Raw genomic sequence first — 13,447 nt, 5'->3', positions numbered from 1 at the left:
TCCGCAAACTCAGGGCGGCTAACAGCAATAATAATACAATGTAAACAAATCTAATATTTAAGTTAATTTAAAAAACCCCAATTTAAGAAACCAACCATACATACTGACATACCATGCATAAATTTTATAAGCCTAGGGGGAGGGAAAGTCTCAATTCCCCCATGCCTGACGACAGAGGTGGGTTTTAAGGAGCTTACGAAAGGCGAGGAGGGTGGGGGCAAATCTGATATCTGGGGGGAGTTGGTTCCAAAGGGTAGGGGCCGCCACAGAGAAGGCTTTTCCCCTGGGTCCCGCCAAACGACACTGTTTAGTCAACGGGACCCAGAGAAGGCCCACTCTGTGGGACCTAACTGGTCGCTGGAATTCATGCGGCAGAAGGCGGTTCCGGAGATATTCTGGTCCGGTGCCATGAAGGGTTTTATAGGTCATAACCAACACTTTGAATTGTGACCGGAAACTGATCGGCAACCAATGCAGACTGCGGAGTGTTGGTGTGACATGGACGTATTTAGGAAAGCCCATGATTGCTCTCGCAGCTGCATTCTGCACGATCTGAAATTTCCGAACACTTTTCAAAAGTAGCCCCATGTAGAGAGCATTACAGTAGTCGAGCCTCGAGGTGATGAGGGCATGAGTGACTGTGAGCAGTGACTCCCGGTCCAAATAGGGCCGCAACTGGTGCACCAGGCGAACCTGGGCAAATGCCCCCCCCTACTACCCTACAGAATCCCAATTGCTAACTGCTGGTAAGCCAAATTTTTGCTTTTTGAACTTTCAGTATTGGCACATTTTTGGCACATAGGTGGCAGGATTTTTTGGGCGTTTCGGTTAAAACGTCAAGGGCCTGCATATCCATAGATGGATTTATCTGTTACACTTGATGTATGGTATGTAGTTATCATTAACGTAGTTATCCTTAATGGCTTTCAGGGAGCGCAACGAGTACCAAAAACAATGAGTAACAAACCATTTTTTTTCCCAGAAGGAATAATGTAGTGAGTCACAAAGCAACCAATAGTGACAAGTTCCAGCTTGTGTGCTACCAAACAAACATAGAACATAGAATAGCAGAAAGTACCTTGGAGGTCATCTAGTCCTAGATTGAGCAGGAGAGTCTATAGCAGTGATGGTGAACCTATGGCATGGGTGCCACAGGTGGCACGCGGAGCTATAACTGCTGGCACGCGAGCCGTTTTATTTATTTTATTTATTGGATTTGTATGCCGCCCCTCTCCGTAGACTCGGGGCGGCTAACAACAGTAATAAAAAACAGCATGGAAATCCAATACTAAAACAACTAAAAAACCCTTATTGTAAAACCACACATCCATACAAACAAACATACCATGCATAAATTGTAAAGGCCTAGGGGGAAAGAATATCTCAGTTCCCCCATGCCTGACGGCAGAGGTGGGTTTTAAGGAGCTTACGAAAGGCGAGGAGGGTGGGGGCAATTCTAATCTCCGGGGGGGAGTTGGTTCCAGAGGGCCAGGGCCACCACAGAGAAGGCTCTTCCCCTGGGCCCCGCCAAACGACATTGTTTTGTTGATGGGACCCGGAGAAGGCCCATTCTGTGGGACCTAACCGGTCGCTGGGATTCGTGCGGCAGAAGGCGGCCTTGTAGATACCCTGGTCCGGTGCCATGAAGGGTTTTATAGGTGATGACCAACACTTTGAATTGTGACCGGAAACTGATCGGCAACCAATGCAGACTGCGGAGTGTTGGTGTAACATGGGCGTATTTGGAAAAGCCCATGATTGCTCTCGTAGCTGCATTCTGCACGATCTGAAGTTTCCGAACACTTTTCAAAGGTAGCCCCATGTAGAGTGCATTACAGTAGTCGAACCTCGAGGTGATGAGGGCATGAGTGACTGTGAGCAGTGACTCCCGGTCCAAATAGGGCCGCAACTGGTGCACCAGGTGAACCTGGGCAAGCGCCCCCCTCGCCACAGCTGAAAGATGTTTCTCTTTCTCTAGCTCAGCTCCAACGTGCATGTGTGTGCCGGCCAGCTGATTTTTGGCTTGCACAGAGGCTCTAGAAGGGCGTTTTTGGCTTCCAGAGAGCCTCCAGAGGGATGGGGGGGACGTTTTTCACCTCCCGGCTCTAGGGAAGCCTTTGGAGCCAAGGGAGGGCAAAACATGAGCCTACTGGGCCCACCAGAAGTTGGGAGAGAGGCCGTTTTCAGCCTCCAGAGGGCCTCCAGGGGATGAGGGAAGCTGGTTTCCCCGTTGCCTTTGCTTTTCAGTAGGTTACAAAAGTGGGTCCCCTCCCTGACCCAGGAACACTGCAACTGTCATAAATATGAACCAGCTGCCAAGCACCTGAACTTTAATCATGCCACCGTGGGGATACTGCAATGGTCACAAGTTCGAAAAACATTCATAACACACCTTTTTTCAATGCTGCTGTAACATTGAACCATCTCTCAATGAATTGTGGTAAGTTGAGAACCACTTGTAATATGAAACTAAAATATATTTTTGCATAGACCTACAAATGCAAACACTACAAATTCACGGTCTTGCCCAGGAAATCTCTAAACGCATTCCCCACAAACATCACAGGAGCTGCCCTCCTACACCCGATATTTTTCCCACGGAGCAAATCCACGGAGATAGAGACGATCCAAGTAGATTTCAGACTAAGGACCCACTGGGTCACTAGGAGAAATTCTACAGGTATGAGAAAGAAGAAAACTGGGTAAAGAGAGACAATAATTACTGGAGTTACTTGTGATTCCACGCAAAATGCAAGTAAGAAAAAGTGTTTTCCTTTCTTGTCCTTTATAGTGAAGATATAAAAAGCTATAAAACCTGTCAATGAGTTCAGTGCTAATACAGTGGTACCTCTACCTAAGAACGCCTCTACTTACGAACGTTTCTAGATAAGAACCAGGTGTTCAAGTTTTTTTTGCCTCTTCTCAAGAACCATTTTCCACTCCAAAACTGTAACCGGAAAAGGCAGGGAGAAGCCTCTGTGGGCCTCTCTAGGAATCTCCTGGGGGAAAACAGGGCCTCCATCCTCCCCGAGGTAACCCCAATCACACGTATTATTTGCTTTTACATTGATTCCTATCCTAAAAATTCTCTCTAGGAATCTCCTGGGAGGAAACAGGGCCGGAAAAGGCAGGGAGAAGCCTCCGCGGGGTCTATCTAGGAATCTCCTGGGAGGAAACAGGGCCTCCCCCCCCTCCCCGAGGTTTCCCCAATCACAGGTATTATTTGCTTTTACATTGATTCCTATGCTAAAAATTATCTCTAGGAATCTCCTGGGAGGAAACAGGGCCAGAAAAGGCGGGGAGAAGCCTCTGTGAGGCCTCTCTAGGAAACTCCTGGGAGGAAACAGGGCCAGAAAAGGCAGGGAGAAGCCTCTGTGAGGCCTCTCTAGGAATCTCCTGGGAGGAAACAGGGCCAGAAAAGGCAGGGAGAAGCCTCCGCGGGGTCTATCTAGGAATCTCCTGGGAGGAAACAGGGCCTCCCCCCCCCCGAGGTTTCCCCAATCACAGGTATTATTTGCTTTTACATTGATTCCTATGCTAAAAATTATCTCTAGGAATCTCCTGGGAGGAAACAGGGCCAGAAAAGGCAGGGAGTAGCCTCCGCGGGGTCTATCTAGGAATCTCCTGGAAGGAAGCAGGGCCAGAAAAGGCAGGGAGAAGTCTCCGTGGGGCCTCTCTAGGAATCTCCTGGGAGGAAACAGGGCCTCCACCCTCCCTGTGGTTTCCCCAATCGCATGCATTATTTGCTTTTACATTGATGCCTATGCTAAAAATTATCTCTAGGAATCTCCTGGGAGGAAACAGGGCCAGAAAAGGCGGGGAGAAGCCTCTGTGAGGCCTCTCTAGGAATCTCCTGGGAGGAAACAGGGCCAGAAAAGGCAGGGAGAAGCCTCCGCGGGGTCTATCTAGGAATCTCCTGGAAGGAAGCAGGGCCAGAAAAGGCAGGGAGAAGTCTCCGTGGGGCCTCTCTAGGAATCTCCTGGGAGGAAACAGGGCCTCCACCCTCCCTGTGGTTTCCCCAATCGCATGCATTATTTGCTTTTACATTGATGCCTACGGGAAAAATTGCTTCTTCTTACAAACTTTTCTACTTAAGAACCTGGTCACGGAACGAATTAAGTTCGTAAGTGGAGGTACCACTGTATATTCCTGATCCATGTTGCTTGGCCAAATGAAAAACATCACTTCTTTTCAAAGTGTGTAAAATTATACAGTGTCGATATGTCAGAGCAAGTCCCCAACCGTGGCAATATCTAACCAACCTTTGGCTGATCATCAAGCAAGCAAACCAAGTTTAAAATTATTTCGTTATTGGATGGGGGTGGGAAATCTCAGGACCACAGATTGGGCTGAGAATTTAAGAAACCAGAACCACAAACCCATCAGTGAAAATGGCAAAATATTATTATTTTTTTGTTTCATTTCCAAGAATTCAAGAGGCGGTGAGCTTCGCTCGAGGGAAACAAGAATTCGTAGTGGAAGAAAATGGTTCACCACAAAGGTCAGCTCCCAGCACCTGACCTTGCTATTTGATCCTCCTGAGTGGGTCTGAAGATGTCACTGAAAATAAAACCCAACATATGTATAAATACTTCCTTTTGTAAAATGCCCGAGCCCCACAAATAGCTGGAAAAGCATTTCATCCCAACCATTGCAACTTAAATAGGAAGCCTATGCCAGCCAGATCAGTTCCATTCATTAGCTAGATGAATTGATTTTAAACATTTTAATTGATTAAAAGTGTGCTTCCAATTAATCAAGTGGCAGATTTAACCATTTCGCAGGAGGCACCAGAGACTGAATGACTCTCTCTCTCTCTCTCTCTCTCTCTCTCTCTCTCTCTCTCTCTCTCACACACACACACACACACACACACACACAGGAAGAAATGCCTTTTCTAAAATATATTTGCTGCAGTTTGCGGGAGGAGGGAAGCATTGTCTAAAATCACAGTAAAATGTATTTCTTCTTCACAACCGCTGTATTTGTATGCAGATTTGGAAAATTAAAATTCATAAATAAGAATGATTTCTTGATAGGAGGTGGCAAACCCAATACAAATTTGCCTGGGGAGAAAAATTAATTTCCGAGTTGTGGCTCAACCGTTTCTTGAATTAAATGATAAATAGGCCCAATAAAAAAAAAATCATCGGGGAGGAAGAGGAAGGAAATTTCTTGACGAAGGTGTTCTTTTCCTTAAATCTTTTTCTTAAAATCTAATCCGGGTCAGCCACATCTTGAAAATTCCATGGCCCTAAGACCAACGTGTCTTTCAATATTTGAATGTTAAGTTTTGCTTTATGGACATTGCCATCTAAAATATCGGAAGAACACTTCATTTATTTTATTTATTATTTATTTATTAGACTTATATGCCGCCCCTCTCCGAGGACTCAGGGCGGCTTACAGCATATAAAAACAATACAAAATATTCTAAATCCAATTAAATTTAAAACTAGCTAATCTTAAAAAACCCAAGTTCCTTAAAAAATCAACCATTCCCACGCAAACAAGCAAACATACATTTCATTTATTGGCCAGGGGGCTAGAATCTAATGGCCCCGAAGCGAGGTGGGTGGGGGCATTGCGAATCTCTGGGGGAGCTGATTCCAAAGGGCCGGGGCCCCCACAGAGAAGGCTCTTCACCTAGGCCCCGCCAGACAGCATTGTCTAGTTGATGAAACCTGAACAAGGCCGACTCTGTGGGACTTAACCAGTCGCTGAGGCTAACGCGACAGGAGGCGGTCCCTTAATTAATCTGGTCCGATACCATGTACATTGGGGAAAGTATTTTTAAAAGTCGTTGTAAACAAGACCATTTCAGAGTTCAGCACTTGAATAAAGATCCTTATTTATTTATTTATGTATTTTATTTACTTATTTATTTTTTGGATTTGTATGCCGCCTCTCTTCCGAGGACTCGGGGCAGCTCACAACATGTCAAAAAACAATATACTGTATAGTATACATAACTAAAAAATCCAATTAATATAACTAAAACTTTAAAAAACACTAATAGAGTTAAAATCATCCATTACCATTCACACATCGAAACATACTACATTCGTCAGCCAGGGGGTTAGGGTCTAATGGCCCCAAGCCTGGTGGCATAAATAGGTCTTTAAGTTTTTACAGAAGGCAAGGAGGGTGGTGGCAGTGCGAAGTTGATTCCAGAGGGCCGGGGCCCCCACAGAGAAGGCTCTTTCCCCTAGGTCCCGCCAAACGACATTGTCTAGTTGACAGGACTTGGAGAAGGCCAACTCTGTGGGACCTGACCGGTCACTGGGACTGATGCAGCAGAAGGCGGTCCCAGAGGTAATGTGGCCCATATTTATTTATTCATTCATTCATTCATTCATTCATTCATTCATTCATTCATTCATTCATTCATTCATTGGATTTGTATGCCACCCCTCTCCGGAGACTTGGGGCGGCTAACAGCGACAATAAAACAGTGTACAATAGTAATTTGGTATTAGAAATGATTTAAAATCCATTAATAGAAAAACCAAACATACATACATACATACCATGCGCAGCATTGTAAAGGCCTAGGGGGAAAGAGGATCTCAATTCCCCCATGCCTGGAGGCATATCTCAAAGCGACCATCGGATTGTCTTTTATACTTAAAGGAATCCCTACACATTTGACCCTGCTAATCTTTGCTGACTATACAGCAGGGCTATGAAACTAGTGCCTGTCACGTACCCCATCTTTTCTTTCGCTTCACTAAATTCGGGGTGGCCAACGCATGACGCATCAGACCCATGAGGCCGCGCTCCTACTATAGGGCATGGTGCTCGCCTTCATTTCAAGACCATTGACAAGCACTGTACAAAGACGTTTTCATGGTCATGTAGTCAACATGCCACAGATCAGTTGTTACCTTCCCACCGAAGTGGTACCTATTTATCTATTTGCATGCTTTTGAATGGCTAGGTTGGAAGGAGCTGGGGAAAGAAAGGACGAGAGCTCACCCATCACACGGTGCTTGGGTTTATACTTTTGAGGAACTCTGACTATGAATGATCTCATCCTGGTTAACTAATATGCACCAGTAAACCTTGATAGCCACCCTGAGTCTTCGGAGAGGGGCAAATCTAATAAATTATGATGATGATGATGATGATGATGATGATGATGATGAGTGTTTGTGTTTATGTTTATTACATTTGTATGCCGCCCTTCTCCGTAGACTCGGGGCGGCTCACAACACAATAAAAACAGTTTATAACAAATCTAATAATTTTCATTTTAAGATATTTTAAAAACCCCATTTTTAAACAGACATACATACAAGCATACCATACATAAATTGTATATGCCCAGGGGAGATATTTCAGTTCCCCCATGCCTGACGACAAAGGTGGGTTTTAAGGAGTTTACGAAAGGCAAGGAGGGTAGGGGCAGTTCTAATCTCTGGGGGGAGCTGGTTCCAGAGAGTCGGGGCCGCCACAGAGAAGGCTCTTCCCCTCGGGCCCGCCAATCAACATTGTTTAGTTGACGGGTCCCGGAGAAGGCCCACTCTGTGGGACCTAATCGGTCGCTGGGATTCGTGCGGCAGGAGGCGGTCTCGGAGATATTCTGGTCCAATGCCATAAAGGGCTTTAAAGGTCATAACCAACACTTTGAATTGTGAGCGGAAATTGATCGGCAACCAATGCAGACTGCGGAGTGTTGGAGTAACATGGGCATACCTAGGGAAGCCCATGACTGCTCTCGCAGCTGCATACTTTTGAGGAACTCTGACTATGAATGATCTCATCCTGGTTAAGTAATATGCACCAGTAAACATGGGGCTCTCTACATGGGGCTACCTTTGAAAAGTGTTCGGAAACTCCAGATCGTGCAAAACGCGGCCGCGAGAGCCATCGTGGGGCTTCCCAGATTCGCCCACGTATCTACAACACTCCGTGGCTTGCATTGGCTGCCGATCAGTTTCCGGTCACAATTCAAAGTGTTGGTCATGACCTTTAAAGCCCTACATGGCATTGGACCAGAGTACCTCCGGAACCGCCTGCTACCGCACGAATCCCAGCGGCCGATAAGGTCCCACAGAGTTGGCCTTCTCCGGGTCCCGTCGACTAAACAATGTCGTCTGGCGGGCCCCAGGGAAAGAGCCTTCTCTGTGGCGGCCCCGGCCCCCTGGAATCAACTCCCCCCGGAGATTAGAACTGCTCCCACCCCTCCTTGTCTTCCGTAAACTACTTAAGACCCACCTATACCGCCAGGCATGGGGGATTTGAGACACCTTTCCCCCAGGCTTATTATAATTTATGTTTGGTATGTATGTGCTGTTTGGTTTTTAATTATGATAGGGTTTTTATTTATTTTTTAACATTAGATTTGTGCCAGTATAATATTGTTTTTATCGTTGTTGTGAGACGCCCCGAGTATTTGGAGAGGGGCGGCATACAAATCTAATAAATTATTATTATTATTATTATTATTATTATTATTATTATTATTATTATTATTATTGATAGCCACCCTGAGTCTTCGGAGAGGGGCAAATCTAATTTTTTTATTATTATTATTATTATTATTATTATTATTATTATTATTATTGATAGCCGCCCTGAGTCTTCGGAGAGGGGCAAATCTAATTTATTATTATTATTGTTCTTGTTGTTGTTGTTGTTGTTGTTGTTGTTATATTGATCATGAAGAGCGAGCCCATGTAATGCAAACTAATCAGACCTACACTGCTCAAAAAAATAAAGCGGACACTTAAAAAATAGAACATAACTTCAAGTAAATCCAACTTCAGTGAAATCAAACTCTCCATTTAGGAAGCAACACTGATTGACAGTCAATTTCACATGCTACTGTGCAAATGGAATAGTTGTGGGATAGTTCAATGAGAATATTTCATTCATTCAGATCTAGGATGTGTTATTTGAGTGTTCCCTTTATTTTTTTTGAGCAGTATATATGGACCGCTGGGCCTACTGAAATTCCATCAAACACAGAACCTCTATTTGGGACACGGCGAAGACAATATTATGGCTTGACTATAATCCCCTTCTTCCTGTCCAGAAACATCTTAAGGCAGCCAGATCTCAATGTAAACACTCACTATCGCAGCAAGAGGCTGAGAATGCAACCTGTATCTCCGGGAGAGTCAGGCCTAAGCAATTTTTATTTATTTTCCTTTCTGCTGAAAACCTAGAAAGAATTGCTTCACTCACCATAACAGGCCAATTTCTTTCCAGCTTTCCCAAGTGCCCCGACATAGAGCATTGGCTGTTTCAACATGTGGACGGATCTGTTTGGTGCTATAACTTAAATGGTCACCATATGTTATAAGGTATTAGCTTACTTAAAACGTTAGTCAATTCGTTGATCGCGGCTAGGTTGGCTGTGCTCGCAGCTTTTCCACACATTTGCTACAAAGACAACCCTAAAACCCATTTTTTTACATTTAGAATAAAGGCAGCCGTTTTTAAGCCAGTGGATTTATGACCACCATGGAGCCCCAGATTTCTGCCGCTAAGCATAGTTCCCTCTAAGCTGAGCAGTGAGCAATCGCTCACTTAAAAATCATCATCAACTCAGAGTTTTCCAAACCTGCCCAGAAGCCGAGAGGGAACGAGTGAGAGGGAAGGAGAGAGAGGAAGAGAGGAAGAGAGAGAAACAGATAGAAAAAAGAGAGGAAGGAAAAGAGAAAGAAAAAGAATGGGAGTAAGGAAGAGAGAAAGAAAATCAAAATCTAGTTTGAAACTAGCTCAACTATTTAAGTGGCATTTTGATATTGATAGAGTTGCCCTATTATGAGCTCACTGTTATAGACACACAGTACAGTATTTTATTTTGAAATTCTCTGAGGCAAAACAGGTTTTTTATTTGTTTGTTTGTTTGTTTGTTTGTTTGTTTGTTTGTTTGTTTATTATTTCTGTGCCGCCCAGTCCCGAATGGACTGCCGCTCAGACACTATACTTTTCCGCCCACCCCCCAAAAAATTTAGAGGGAACACTGCCTAAAACCCATTTTTTAAAATTTAGAATAAAGGCAGCCGTTTTTAAGCCAGTGGATTTATGACCACCATGGAGCCCCAAATTTCTGCCACTAAGTGAAACATTTTGTAAATGAAATGGGGGGGGGGCCTGTCATGAATCTTTCTTGCCACGGTTGTTAAGTGAATCATTGTACTGTATTTGTTAAGTTAGCAACATGGCTCTTAAGTGAATCTGGACTCCCCATTGACCCTGCTTGAGGCAGAGGGTGGCAAAAGGGGACCACCTGACTCCAGGAAAATTGCAACCGTCATTTAAATAGGGACCAGTTGCCAACCATTGGAATTTTGATCAGGATACTGCAATGGATATGTGTGAAAACTGGTAATAAATCACTTTTTTTCTGTGCTGCTGTAACTTATGGGAATGAGGGATGAAGTAGAAGTAGAATTAGAATAATTAGAATTAGAATGAGTGGAGTGGAATGGAACTAGAATAGAATTAGAATATAAATAGAATAGAATTGGAATATAAATAGAACAGAAATAGAACAGAATAGAACAGAAACAAAACAGAAAAGAATAGATAGTTTTAGTGGAAATTAAACAAGGAGAGAAGTAACTTAGAACTAAGAAGAAAATTCCTGACAGTCAGAACGGTTGATCAGTGGAACAGCTTGCCTCCAGAAGGGCCTGCATATCTATGGATGGATTTATATGTTACATTTAATGTATGGTACAGTTGTAGTTATCGTTAATGGGTTGCAGGTAGCGCAATGAGTACCAAAAACAATGAGTAATAAACCATTTCCCCCCCCATAAGGAATAATGTGGTGAGTCACAAGGCAACCAACAGTGACAAGATGTTTTTTTGTCTGAAGTAGTGTAGGGTTTCCTGCCTAAGCAGGGGGGGGGTGGACTAGAAGACCTCCAAGGTCCCTTCCAACTCTGTTGTTGTTGTTAGAATAGAATGGGATGGAATAGAATAGAATATTGTTCCATTGTTCGATTTCAAATGACTAGCTTTAAGATAACTTTTAAATTAACCATTCTATTAATTGGCTTAGAAATGTTTTATATTGTATCTTTTTTATTGAAATGTTGTGAGCCGCCCTGGGTCCACGGAGAGGGGCAGCATATAATTAATAAAAAGAATAGAGTAGAGTAGAACAGAAAAGAACAGAATAGATTATTTATTTATTTTATTTTATTTATTAATTAGATTTGTATGCCGCCCCTCTCCGCAGACTCGGGGCGACTAACAACAATAAAAAGACAATGTAAACAAATCTAATATTAAAAATAATCTTAAAAAACCCAATTTAAAGAACCAATCATACATACAAACATACCATGAATAAATTCTATAAGCCTAGGGGGAAGGGAAATATCTCAATTCCCCCATGCCTGACGACAGAGGTGGGTTTTGAGGAGCTTGCGAAAGGCAAGGAGGGTGGGGGCAACTCTGATATCTGGGGGGAGTTGGTTCCAGAGGGTCGGGGCCGCCACAGAGAAGGCTCTTCCCCTGGGTCCCGCCAGACAGCATTGTTTAGTCGACGGGACCCGGAGAAGGCCAACTCTGTGGGACCTAACTGGTTGCTGGGATTCGTGCGGCAGAAGGCGGTCCCAGAGATATTCTGGTAGAATAGAATGGAGTGGAATAGGAATAGGAAACTTTATTGTCACTTTAAATGTACACTAATTGGCATACCTTAAAATGAAATTTCATTGCATTCAGCTCTCAAAGGATAGCCATTATGCATATACCCACATACACACACGTGACCCAGAGAAAGATCACAGTCTAGCTCGAATGTATACATACCAGTATACAATGACTACCTGTATTTGGAATCCGGAGAGCACTTTGTGAGCGCTGTTGCAAAATGACTCACAAATGGGCTGTCAAGGGCCAAGCCAGTGAATAAGATTTCAACATGATGCTTCACTCAGGACCAGCCCTGATTTGCAGTGCAACAACACAGGAACAGCTGCTTTGCGGCCCTCGGGTCTGCTACACATTTGCTCTTTCAAAAGTGTCCCCTGTGTGTACAAAACACCTGCACTAAAGACCTTAAAGCGACTCGAGGCAGCCAAGCTGAACCTCTGAGCAACGACGAGCGCTTCACACTTTCATGGTGCAGATCCAAGAAGTTCTGTAAATGCCCTATATAAACCAAAATCCATTGCTGGGTCATTCTTTGTCAAGTGGACCAGGTGTCCATTTGACTGATTTTTGCAGCATTATTTGAAAAGAAACCATCACAAAAACAACATATATGATAGGGGAAATGGAAATAAAGATGATTGAAGGTAAGGAAACAGAGAGCTCTGTTTCATCACCATCAATCATCTTCATTAGAGCATGTTTTTTTCTATCATATATAGAAACATAGAAGTCTGACGGCAGAAAAAGACCTCCTGGTCCATCTAGTCTGCCCTTATACTATTTCCTGTATTTTATCTTAGGATGGATATATATGTTTATCCCAGGCATGTTTAAATTCAGCGACTGTGGATTTACCAACCACGTCTGCTGGAAGTTTGTTCCAAGGATCTACTACTCTTTCAGTGAAATAATATTTCCTCACGTTGCTTTTGATCTTTCCCCCAACTAACTTCAGATTGTGTCCCCTTGTGCTTGTGTTCACTTTCCTATTAAAAACACTTCCCTCCTGGACCTTATTTAACCCTTTAACATATTTAAATGTTTCGATCATGTCCCCCCTTTTCCTTCTGTCCCCCAGACTTTTTAATAGGAAAGTGAACACAAGAACAAGGGGACACAATCTGAAGTTAGTTGGGGGAAAGATCAAAAGCAACGTGAGGAAATATTATTTCACTGAAAGAGTAGTAGATCCTTGGAACAAACTTCCAGCAGACGTAACTGAATGTAAACATGCCTGGGATAAACATATATCCATCCTAAAATAAAACACAGGAAATAGTATAAGGGCAGACTAGATGGACTAGGAGGTCTTTTTCTGCCGTCAGTCTTCTATGTTTCTATACAGATTGAGTTCATTAATGTTGTTTTTGTGATGGTTTCTTTTCAAATAAGGCTTTGGTTTCACCTGGTCCGCTTGAGAAAGAATGACCCTGCTCTCTTCAATCTTATAGCATAGCATTTAGCATTTAGACTTATATACTGCTTCACAGTGCTTTCCAGCCCTCTCTAAGCGGTTTACAGAGAGTCAGCCTCTTGCCCCCAACAATCTGGGTCCTCATTTTACCGACCTTGGAAGGACAGAAGGATGAGTCAACTTGAGCCTCCCGAGATTCGATCTGCCAAACTGCTGGCAGTCAGTGATCAGCAGAAGTAGCTTGCAGTATTGCACTCTAACCACTGCACCACCGAGGCTCTGCTCAAAATAAAGAGGTGCTATAGGTTTTCACATGATTTTGCACCCTTAAAATAAATGCATTAACATACCCTAAACTTGATCTTTACCAAAGGGTAGACCTACTTACTACCTCTCCTTCTTATACAA

At 43.6% G+C, this 13,447-nt stretch overlaps 1 protein-coding gene across 2 annotated transcripts in view; it reads right to left on the bottom strand.

Annotated features, from left to right (window-relative positions):
• Nucleotides 1–13,447, bottom strand: part of LOC139173346 (mediator of RNA polymerase II transcription subunit 13-like) — a 94,749-nt gene that overhangs the window by 60,445 nt on the left and 20,857 nt on the right. The window lies entirely within an intron of this gene.

The sequence above is a fragment of the Erythrolamprus reginae genome, chromosome 10 (genome assembly GCF_031021105.1).
Source record: "Erythrolamprus reginae isolate rEryReg1 chromosome 10, rEryReg1.hap1, whole genome shotgun sequence".
NCBI lineage: Eukaryota > Metazoa > Chordata > Lepidosauria > Squamata > Dipsadidae > Erythrolamprus > Erythrolamprus reginae.
This window is presented reverse-complemented; position numbering and strand designations above follow the sequence as displayed.